This window comes from Argopecten irradians, chromosome 3, assembly GCF_041381155.1.
Source record: "Argopecten irradians isolate NY chromosome 3, Ai_NY, whole genome shotgun sequence".
NCBI lineage: Eukaryota > Metazoa > Mollusca > Bivalvia > Pectinida > Pectinidae > Argopecten > Argopecten irradians.
This window is the reverse complement of record NC_091136.1, coordinates 33,241,713-33,254,324: the sequence shown is the minus strand read 5'-3', so window position 1 is coordinate 33,254,324 and position 12,612 is coordinate 33,241,713. Positions and strand designations below refer to the sequence as shown.

General features: G+C 32.0%; 1 protein-coding gene across 7 annotated transcripts in view; it reads left to right on the top strand.

The window, feature by feature from the left end:
• The window catches only part of LOC138318305 (uncharacterized), a 29,395-nt gene extending 16,783 nt beyond the window's left edge, over positions 1 to 12,612 (top strand). For 2 of the 7 annotated variants that reach the window (XR_011207868.1, XR_011207867.1), the window contains exons 2-6: positions 1,054 to 1,343; positions 3,507 to 3,644; positions 5,584 to 5,685; positions 8,467 to 8,602; positions 12,216 to 12,612. The gene's annotated coding sequence lies outside the window, so the exon portion shown is untranslated. Of the gene's footprint in view, positions 1 to 99; positions 1,344 to 2,269; positions 2,315 to 3,506; positions 3,645 to 5,558; positions 5,686 to 7,013; positions 7,141 to 8,466; positions 8,603 to 9,229 lie in introns of those variants that run through there. The other 5 variants (XR_011207871.1, XR_011207873.1, XR_011207869.1 and 2 more) reach the window with 5 other exon arrangements.

The following is a 12,612-nucleotide window of genomic DNA, read 5'->3' as shown; positions in this document are numbered from 1 at the left end:
TTTATCCTGACCATTGGGGTCAACCTAATAAATGATCATGTTAAATTATAGTAAATATTTTCCATTTGCCCTTCTACCGCCTCCCTCCCACCTCCGCCTCCCTCCCACCTCCCATGACAAACAACGGATAAATCATGATCTTTATCCTGACCATTGGGGTCAACCTAATAAATTATCATGTTAAATTATAGTAAATAATTTCCATTTGCCCTTCTACCGCTCTTGTAGAACTTGAGAAGTTCAAAATCCGTTTTCAATATGACGGAAATGGTGGCCATTTTGGGTCTCAGATAAAAAAGAAGAATAATAACTCTTGATAAGGACCATGTCCGATGATATCAGACACGTTTTAGCTAATTTCATTGGTAGAAGTTCAAAATGTGTTCAAAATTTAGTTTACAAACAGGGTATGACAAACAACGGATAAAGCATGATCTTTATCCTGACCATTGGGGTCAACCTAATAAATTATCATGTAAATTATAGTAAATATTTTCCAATTGCCCTTCTACACCACCCCCCCCCCCCCCCCCCCCCCCCTATCGCCACTGGTAATTCAACTCCCACCCAAATCTTGGACAACAGGAAGAGACATTGTAGAATTAAATTGTAGAAAGAAAGAAAGAAAGGTGAGAGAGAGAAAGCATGAGTAAGAGAGAGAGAGAGCGGGGGGAGAGAGAAAGAGAGAGAGAGTGAAAGAAAGACAGAGAAAGAAAGAGAGAGAGAAATGAGAAAGCGAGAAAGTGAAAGAAAGACAGAGAAAGAAAGCATTGTGCGTTGAATGAAAGCCCCCCTGCGAGGGGACATCTGTTTATATCTAAAAGGCTGACCCCAAGGCCCCAACCTTGGCAGCCTTCAAATGTTCTGGGGTATTAAAATATGTTTTTATGAAAAAAAAGAAAAAAAAAAAAAAATTAAAAAAAAAAAAAATTAAAAAAAAAAAAACCCAAAAAAACAAAAAAAAAAAAATTAAAAAAAAAAAAAATTTGTAAATAAAAAAAAAGACGATGTGTCAAGATGTCATAGTTATTTCAAATATTTGCATATTTTCAGGATACCATGAAGAGAGTGACAACCATCAGGACAGTGACACCAGAGAGCAGACATTCCTTGATAGTGTGATTAGCAGAGCTTCATCAAAAATTAATGATGGGTGACTAGACTTGAAAACTCCATTTAACCTGGACAGTGGCAAACGTTAACATTGTCATCTGTGGGAAATCATTTGGTTCTGCAGTCTATAGGATGACAACCGGATATGATGTTTTCTTCATTCAGCATCCCTGTACAACATATGCCTGAACCCAATCTGCATATTTTTGACTGGAAATCGAATGTTGAAGGTATTTTGCATGTACTTATACATACATTTGGTAGTTATTTTTAATAAGGAGGCCTTCCTGTCTTGATAACGACAATGTAAATTTGGGGGATTTTGGTAAAAAAATTCACATTACACATACAGTCAAACCTGTGTATAAAGGACACCCAGGGGACAAGGCTAAAGTGTCCTTTATAGAGAGGTGTCCTTTATATAGAGGTCAGTGTTTTGACGAGTTATGTCCCCTGAGCGGTTCAACCTAATTATAAAGCAATCTTTCCATACACAAATACATGTATTTGTCTCATTTTCTTTTCATTTGGTTCATTTTGGAATAAATGAATCTAGTAACATAGTTACTATTTAAAGGAATATGTACAGTATATTTATATTTTTCATTTCAATCAAATCAGAAAAAATGAATCTGAAACAATTATTTGATAAATTGTATACATGTATCTGTGGTTTTTTTTGTGAAATAAATAAAGCAAGGTTATTCAGGACAAATAATTTATTAACAGAGCCTTTCGTGAAGGTTTTGAACAAGCCATAATATCGTCTGTGTTTGTAAAATCCCAAATAAAAAGTGTCACAAAATGAGAAAATCGATGTTTGGGCTCGTTCAAAAATTTACATTTGGGGTTGACAATATCTTGGAAGATTCCATCTTTTCGCCACTCATATGCATTGGTCCGTACATGTAATTGCTCTAAACAAATTGTTAATGAGCCGAGTAAAGTGTCCACGCTGTCTTGAATCTCTGTTATTTCAGACAAAACAAATGTAAAGACATGTAGTCGTGAACTGGCTGACATCAAAAAGTCGCTATACAAACAATGGTTCACATCCAATGAGTCCCGAAGGTGTATTCCAACACAGATATAATGCAAACCCCAGAGTGTTACGAAATATGACGTAAGGGAAATAACTCTAATTGACTAACGCAGAAGAACATTACAATATGGCTTCCTTTGTTGTTTTACCGATGCACAGGTTCAGTATAAGATGTTCGCTGTTTGTATTATAGAATATTTACTGTCTTCAGGTTAAATCTAAGTGTCCGCTTTATTCATAGAAAGTGTCCGCTATACACATTCAATTTATACAGTGATTTTCATTCAAAAACGATGTCTTTTTGTGTCTTCTACTGTATATTTACGTAGTCTAACTTCTGCTGAAAGCTTTTTTTTTTTTTCGAGTGAAAGTACCGACGTTTGGAAAATTTATTTGTGTCCGTTATATGGAAATTTTACCAACTTACGGACAAAATTTAGTGTCCGCTGTCTGCATTGAGGAGGTGTCTGCTATATACATGACATTTATATAGTGATTTTTGTTGGGGATTCCTAGCACTGTCCGTTATGGACAGGTGTCTGCTATATAGAGGTGTCCGCTATTGCAGGTTTGACTGTATATTAATAATCAATTTTTCTTTAATGTTACATTTAAACATACTTCATTTTATCAAATAGAGTATAAAATTAATTATAAGTATTGATGTCACTATTTTTTAATTTTATCGGGTTATGGAAAAAAAATTGTTTGCAAACTTTTGTGAGAATCCGCTACGCGAATTCACACAGTTTGCAAACAATCTTTTTTAACCCCGATAAAATTCAAAAATAGTGACATCAATGCTTAAATATAACTAAACACATGAACCAATATCCTAGAAAGTGATTAATACAGAAGATGTGTTTGTCACAATTATGGCACAGGGGCTAGGGGTCCTGGCAGAGGAGGAAGGGGTTTGGGTTTAAAGAAGTCTGCTGACTTAGAATAGGATGTGTATTTCAATGATATTAATAAACTTCTCTGAATTCGTGTGATACACAATGATAAGGAGTTATCCAGACCTAATACATTATGTATTAGGTTGTAGGCATTATCTCTTTCCCTTTTTCTGTATCTAAGATATCTTATGTATATATTCATCAAATGGGTAGTGTTGTTTGGTTCTGTAAGACATCCAGTACAGTCTTCTTTTTCAATCTTTAGTGTTAAAACTGGTCAGGTTCAAGCTGTAGGTCGGTGGTTTTTATTGGGGTACTCTGGGTTCCCACAGCTTTAATGACCATGAAACCTTATTAATCTATATAAAACACTTTCTGTTTTTTGTGATCATTAATCAGCTACTTTTACTAATTCATTTTAGTCATTTAATCATTCATTTCTTCAATTTCAGCTGTGAAAATTGTGTCTTTTGGGCCGACAAGTTTTAACAGCCTATTCCCAACTTGGAGACACCGCCAAGGGAAGTTAACTCATTTCATGAAAACACTAGACAGAGTTGCCTTTCCATAAATGACCTGAGTATTAATTTGTGAGTATAATTTGTCTTTATATATATATATATATATTACTCTTATATACTTCTTTGGTTTCATTATCAGTGGTATTAATTAGGGCCCCGCATCGAGATGCGGGTGCCCTATAGTAATCAGGTTGTCCGTCTGTCTGTCCGTCCGTCCGTCTGTCCGTTTTTTTTCTTTTGCACATTAATGATGGAAGGGAGTGGAGTATTTTCCCCATATTTTACATGATGATTCCCCATCCATCCTAGATCTGCTTGGTAATTTTTCAGGCTGAAATTAAATTAAAAAATCGGCCATCTTGGATTTTAACATTTAAAAAAATCACAATGTTGTTGCTCTTAACTGATAAACTTTTTGATATAACATTATGATGCAAAGTTGTTCAGAATTAAACAAGGAGTTGACTGTCCAAAGGTAAGGTCATGGGCCAAGGTTACTAAGTCAAAGGTCAAGGTCAAATTTATTTGAGTTAATTGTATGCTCTTAATGTAATGTTAGCTTGGAATCAGGAATCAAGTTAAATACTTGGAAGACTTTTTCCAAAGAATTATAATAATGAACCATCATCGGTTTCCCAATTAATATTGACATTAATTATTTATTAGCAACATATAGCTAACACGGAAGAATTCGTTGTCAAAATACTACTTTTCCACTTAAGCACGTCAGACACATAGCGGGGCCCTTTCTGACGTGTCAGTGTTCTAGTTTTTTCAAGTGAATAGTTGAGTGAAATTGGAGTTATCTCCCTTGCACTGTCTGTAGGTCTTGGGTGAAAGGACCGATTTAGAAGTCAGATGTGATTTGTGTAATGCTTTCACTGCCAGATCATGTAATTGACTAGTGTAAGATAAGTTTTATTCTATTTTCCAAAATCTTTTCCTTTGTAATAGCTAGGCACAGTTTTTAGTTCTGACCAGCATTTTGGGTTCAAATTTTGCTCTAGATTTGATCTTATCTGACCTTGGAATCCTTTAGAGGTTAATAACGTACTTTTTTTATATCAATTGGTATACATTTGTAATTTTGGAATCAGCTCATTCAGAAAATTCATATTTCATTAGTTGCACCATAATTTCTGTGTGTTATATCAGATATATATGACATAATATGTTATAACCATTTCTTTATGATATTGTTTTGTTTACTAAGGTATATATCTATAGTATTGAGCCAGTTCTGGAACATTGCTTTGCTAAAATATTCAGTTCTGGATATTTTTTGATAGAAATTCCAAAAATATCTTCCCCTGATCTTAAAGTTTATTTCAGTTGTTCACATTTCCGTGTAGTACACTACCTATATGTACTACAGTTATAAGTAAAAGTCAAAAGTCTAGGTACAAATTTTATTTTGATATTTAAATTTTCATTTCAAAATTGTTTCAATTCTCTACTATGACAACTGGAAGAGTTGTGGTAAAATCGAGAATTCTCATTTTCAAAATATATCAAATATTGAAATCAGTTAGGTCTGAAATTTTGGAAGAGGAAAGATAGGTTTAAGTGAAGTATTTGAGGGAAATAAAAAGATGTACATTTTAACATTTAAATAGAACATTGACTATAAAAATAGACAATGCATTGGATGATTTTATAAGCTTCATAACAGCTGGTCGGAACTTCTCAAAATTTGGCTGGTAGCATCCTTATGGGTTACTTGTACAAATGGTTGGGCTGCAACTTCTTAGCGTTAAATGTGTAACTCATATATATTCATATGTTCTTGATAGCATCTTTATTTGGTGAAGATTCAATGTTAAACAAATTATGGGGTCAATTTTTTTTCTACATTTGTGTATTACATGTACTTAAAAAAAAACCAGATGAGCAATACAGGGCCTTTGGGCCTCTTGTTTATTATATCATATGTTTTCAACCATACTATTGATATCACTATTTTAACCCGAATAACGGCTCCAGCATCTGGACGTTTTTGATCCATCAGGATAGAAACAACCATCTGGATATCATGAGGATAGTGACAACCATCAGATGGAAGACATTTCTTGAAAGTGACTGAGTGATCAGAAGCTGCAAATCCATTCAGGTACATTTACTATTAAACTCAAATGAAAAGTTTGAATTTGAATTGTAAAATTAAACTGCAGTTTTATTGCTCATGTACATTTTTGCCAACCATCATCAGATGGTGAACTGTTCAAATGGCCTTATATCTGTGGTCCAGTGTGTCCAAATGTTCTTTTGTCCATTAAGATTTATTACCCTGTTTAAGCTAGTGATATTTTGTATGCCTATATATCCCTTCTTAGGTATACTTGAATATAACCAAGTCTATAAAAAAATTATATGCGATCAGACTTAACCTTAGATATTATTGTTACTTGAGTCTCTATAGAAATGTAAATAAAATAATTTTGACTGTTTGAAATTGTTAGAAATATACAAATCCTCAGAAACTATTGACCGGTCAGTAGTTTGACTGTTGACCAGTAAGGAACATTTGTATGTGCTTAGTTCTTATAATAGTCATAATCAATTGTTGAAATCATAAACACTGGCGAGCTGGACCCAGGTATTCTTTCAACAAAAGTCTTTCTCGCGAGAAGGTGTGATTAGTTTGGGGTGTTCTCTGAACGCCAACATATTTATCAACAATAGGTAAGTGTTGTTTTAGGAAACAATAGGAAGGCAATTATATACTATTTCATATAAGGTGTCTTTATTTTCACCTGTAAAGTCACCTGAGATTTACCTGTATTTCAGTATCATAAGTAACATTGGAAAATGATTCCTTCAATATATTCCTTACAATAAACATGTAACTAAACATAATCAGTGCTTTAACATACATGATTATATACATTGTAAATGACTAAATGCTAAGAATTAATAAGGAGCTACATACGGATTATTAAGAAAAATGCATTTTGGGTTCCAGTTGAAATTTTTATTTTTGATATCTCAATTTTATCAGAAAAAAACAGGTTTCTTGAACAATATATATTAATATAACAGTATTCTATATTGACACAGGAGTTCAACAGGGCTACATTCTTAGCCAACTATATTATTAACTAATTATATTTTTGAAAATTTTGACATTTTGATTATAGTTTAAATTATCTATTGAAGCGGATACAAACACACATATATGATGTTTGTTAAACATTGGTAATATTAATACATTGAAAATATCATAAGTTTTTAATGCTCTATATGGTAAATGAGATTGAAGACTGTTACTTGGAGTCTTAACCATATTCATTATAATGCACATTATAGATGTTAATATAATGTTGCAATACTGGCAAAATTATTTCAAGTCAAAATGTTGTAGGTCTTCTCAAAATGTTTCAAATTTTTGTTGCTCAGAATACCAAATTAACAGTTTTTCTTTTTTTTTTCTGTTTAAAGATTATGGTACATATACCAATGAGTATCTATATATATATAGTAACAATGTTTGACCGAAGATTAACCATAGGAGATTTCAGAAAAGATGGCGATGACGTCACACAAAGGTACATCCGGGCGCTCAAAGGTACAACTCTGTATATCTACACATAAACATAGTGGGAACACAGCCGCTTGCGATGATTGTTTTTATTGTAATAAATAGTGCGACAATCCGAGAACTATTGCGTTATTTTAATTTTAAAAAGGGTAAATAAATATATTTAACAAAAATATTTAGATATAAACATCTGGTATTCATATATATTACTCTATTTATACTCCATTTTCGACCGCCACGAGTAAAAACACGGTCGACATTAGACATACGTATAAACATTGACAGAAGTTACAAAATTATCAGAAACTACATATTAAATTCCAAGTTTTCCCAAATAATATAATGACATTTTAACAATCGATTACTGTTTTCTAAGTTTAACTTGGTAAAACATCTTACGATGTGTGATTATGACTAAATTAAAATTTGCCTTCGTAGATTACCCCAAGCGCACGGCAGCCATTACGTACAGTACTGCCGAGATCCCGAATTTCGTCATTTTTCAGAGTCACAAAATTATATATTCTGGTTAACTTTTTCGTCAGAAATTTTGGAATTTAGTTTATGACATTTAAAAGAGTCATTTTATAGTTTCTTTTTATCATATTTTAAAACAAAACTTCGAGTATTTTAGGATTCTCGATGCCGTGCGCAATGTGTCCTGGTCGGCATTTCTAGTATTACGATCTAGCTATGTTGTAATTCATAAATCTAAAGTAGTCTATCTAACATGCATTCAAATTACTTAAAAGTAATATCATCTCAATTTGGCATTTCACATAACGGCACATGGAATAAAAGTGACTAAAAATTAAAAAATAAACTCATGAAATTGAACGATTTCACTATTTCACTATTTTATTTTTCGAGATATCGGCAGCAATACTGTACGTGTACGTACACATACATCTTCATTTATTTAAAACCAGATATACATAGGAAATAACGAAATATATATCTTTTACAAGTACTTATTGAGATATACGTTGGTAATTACATATAAATATTATTAATTTCCCAACTATTGGCTGTTGACCGAGGTGATCTACCGGCGAAGCCATGCACGAGCGGCCGTGGTCTGACCAGGTGGTTCACATTTCGTTATATTTATATTAAATAGTGTTATGAACAGATTTTCCGTGTATTACAGAAATATGATACATTGAAATCAATTATTTATTCATAACTTTTTCACAACATGGATTTCTGTGTGAACAAAAAGCGTGTACATGTGACGGCCTGACACCGCTTCACAAGCTGGCCTCAACACTGAATCTACACAAATATATTTAGCAATAAGAAATTGTAAATATAAATGTCTGTAACCTCTGAAACAATAAGAAACTATTTTAGGATAGAGACACCCACCAGGATAGAGACACCCACCAGGGTAGAGACACCCACCAGGGTAGAGACAACCACCAGGATAGTGACAACCACCAGGATAGAGACAACAACCAGGATAGAGACAACTACCAGCTCCATTCAGGTAATAATAATAGTCTTTATTTCCTCAAAACTGAAGATTACAACATCTCATTATTATAATGTTTATATAATAAAGACATAATATGCAAAATTAAAATCATGAGAAAAATATGTTGCAAAACAATTTGCAATTGTTATTCAACATGTAGTTTTAAGTACATCTTTTGTATATTACATTCAGTCAAATTGTAGTTTTAATGACAAATGACTATTCAAGTACTTGGTGAATAAATACCTTTGTTAGTAATATACATTCACTATCTATTAGGTTAGTTATTGAAGACAGAGAATATATTGTAAATATTTATAACACAGACAATTCTAAAATCTTCTAAATCTTTCTTCTGTAATCATTTACTGTAAAACTCCCATGAAAAGTTATATTATAAAATTAAACTGCAGTTTTTATATAGGGATCTGAATTTTCTCTTCACTTGGTAAAGGGAGACACTTAATGGTTTTCCTGAGGCGGTATTGATTTTTGTGTTTCTTCAGATCTATTTTTCATTTTCTACACCTACATCAATTATTTCGTTTCAGTAGATATGTATTCATTTGCACACATTTAGCTTGAAACTATTTTGTCTCTTTAAATTCACTTTCAAAATTTGATTGGCCAATTCGAAAGGTCACCAGAACCAGGGATGTTGTCAGATCCTTTGTCAAATGGAAGGATAATAAGGCAATTAAGGAAAGTATTTTCTTGTAGCTTTTTAATCAAATCATTCCTATTTACCATTATTTAAAAAAAGCTCATCTTTTATTGAAATTTTATTAATACTTTGTCAAGTTAGGAACAAGAGATCTAGAGTATCTGTATCACTGCATTTCAAAGATTTCAGTTGTTTGGTTGGCTGATCTATGTCCTATCCACAGCCAGGTTCAAGCCTCTCGTGTAAATAATCATATCAATATTACAAAAGATAAAATTCTAAATTTTTTCTCTGCTTTTATTTTCCAATATCAAACTACATGTACTGGTAGTAGTGTTTCCAAATAATTCAGAATTCTAAATTTTTTCTCTGCTTTTATTTTCCAATATCAAGTTACATGTACTGGTAGTAGTGTTTCCAAATAATTCAGAATTTTAGATAATAATAATTATGAAATGTTTTTTAATGTTATGTTTTAGCCTAGAGGAGCCAGAAGGATCATTTTTAGCTCTTGCATTAACCAGTATAATTTTGAAAATAATTCTTATAACCTTCCAAATGCCCTTCATAATCTATGTTATGCAAAATTTATTTTTTAGTAAAGATAGCCATTGGAGTAAACAAACTATCTGATATCATTCCGTTTTCTGTTTAATTTGTTTTCCAGATTCGCTTTATAGTATTCAATTGAAGAATATAGAAAAGTAAAGTTCTTTAATCCTTATACTAACTCTACCAGACATTGACGAAAAACCTCCCAAATGACAGGACGCAAACGACTAGACAGGACTGACATGGGGGGCGCGTACGAACTGACCCTATCATTAAAACTACTAATTCACATTCTCACTCAAAGGACTTCTCTCCTATATTCTTTAGTTAATAACATTCCCATAAATTCAAAAATGTTTATATTCTTTAGTTTATAATGTTACCAAAAATTCAAAATTGTATTATTTAATGAATAATCTTAAGTTTTATAAGATAAAGTAAGTTAATTGAAAACAAATAAAATAAATTGAAAATATTGGAAATAAATTGTATTCTTCTACAAATACCGGCTTGAGCTATTATGACCATCTGTCTTGTAGGCCAGAATATAACTTTGTTTTTAAAACAAAGATAAAATTTTCCAAGAAAATTATGATAATATATAATCCTTGAATAATTAAAATAATGGCAATTTTGACACAAGACCAAGTAAGGGTTATAGCATTGTCATTGATAACGATTTTCAATTAAGGAGTTATCTTCCTTAATTTCTAAAAATCACTTAAATGTCAATATCTTTTATCCTAAATTAAATAACATTATTTAATCTATATATTGTGAACAAAATTTTGCAAAAGTAGATTATAGAGGTTACAGTAATTGTAACTGTTATTTTGAAATAAGAACAAATTTTATGCGCTACCAAGTGTGTTATGAATGAGCTTGAATGGAGTAGTCTTTAGGTAAAAAGCCCGTCAAATTGTCCCAGTGACAATTTCTAGTTGTAACTGTTATTTTGAAATAAGAACAAATTTGATTTATACGAGTTGTCTCCCTTCTCATCAAGCTGCCATCTTAAGGAATCATCTTTATTTATTTTCAATTTTCTTTAGAGGGAGACAGCATCATGGTAGTTTAATGTATATGAGCAATGAGTGAGAATTTTGAGGCAGGTTCCATACAGTACTAGAACAGTATTTGTAATAGGAATTTCAGTGGTACATATTCTCTGGGTCTCTTTCATAATTTAACTATTTTGTACAATTGGTACTGTCTCCACAATAATTTTGTACAAAATCTAAATGTTATAAATTACAAAATATTTTGTTGATCTATTGTCTCTTATTCCACGAAGCTTATTATTTTGTTTCAAAATTTCAACATTTAATTACTTGTTTCCTAATTCTATCAAGTACAAATCGTTTCCAGTCACAGCATTAATCAAAGAGTTTTTGTGATTTTTGTGTCTCTATTTGTAGCAAGTGAAATCATCACCGATTGGGATTTAATTTTTACATTTCTATGAAGTTGAAAGTATTTTTAATTTTTAGCAAGAAAAGCTGACAGAAAAAAATAACAAATTTTGTATCTTGACCGTGTATTTTCATGATTGTTTTAGAAACGGCGATTTGTTTTCTTTTGAACTGCATATTTTTTTTGTAAAGAGCTGAATCTGTGAAAATTTTCACCTTGCATATAGTGAAGAGGGAATCGCTATTATATAAATTTGAGGTCTTTTTGTTTTGAAGTTTTTTTAAGTTCCAAAAAATTAAACATGCTTAGTCTTCCATAATAATATTTCAGTATAAAATGAAATTTGTCTTTAATGCCACCACCACAGTTCGCGACATAAAAGTATCCGATTCATACAATGTAATTAGCTCAAAATCAAGCACACTACCATATTCTTTTATTCCATTTTCAACTTTGATATGAACTTCTATTTCCAGAAATCCATATTAGAAATAAAGTTAGTTGTAAGGAAAAATTGCATTTTTCACCAGAGCATCCTTAAAAACTGGTAGATATTATCAGATCATGGTAAGATTAGAATGGCAGTGGACTCTGACGTCCGTGAGAAATCAGACTTGTTGTTAAACATTCGGACACGTGGCGAATTTCTGGATTTCTACAAACTCCAGATTGATATGTTAATGCATGTATGGTGTTATATTTAGTTCTAGATATACAGTCAATAAATTTTGTTTTGTTATAATGTAATTATAATGAGTCTGGTAGATGTATGAGATAGACATGCACATGCAGTTTGTTCATTTGTAAGGTTCATGCAATCGACCTATACATTTTATTATTTCTTCAGAATGTTTGTTTTATATGAATGTGCTAGTGTTCAAGTTCAATTTCAAACAATTTATTGATACATTTCCTATATAGGTCTTCTCCCTTTTCAGTTTCAGTTTTGTTTATGAATAATTTGTGCAGGAACTAATGATGTTTTCTCTGTTGTAGAATTTGGAATGATTTCTGTGTATATAAGTAGCAGTGTACTAGTCTTTGTGTAGGATCCTGGAGGACCAGCATATATTGGACCTAACGATACGGAGATGTCCAATTTTGGAGGTTACAGTGTATATACGTGCCACTGGATGTTTTTTTCATTTTAAGACTGTTCAATAAAGACTTTAGTATCTTATTCGGTCATTCGATTCCACAGCCTTCTTAAATCCAGTATTTGAAACCTTAAGCATTGAGTGCTGGTGCACCTCCTGCTTACCTGCACTGCAGGATTTTTCAGGTTGGGTGGCTCGCTTGGTTTCACAAAAGGCCATTTTAGGACTTGAATATGTACATTTTACGCGTCCACTAATACCAGTCCGGCAGCAAAATAATACAGTCTTCAAAAGAA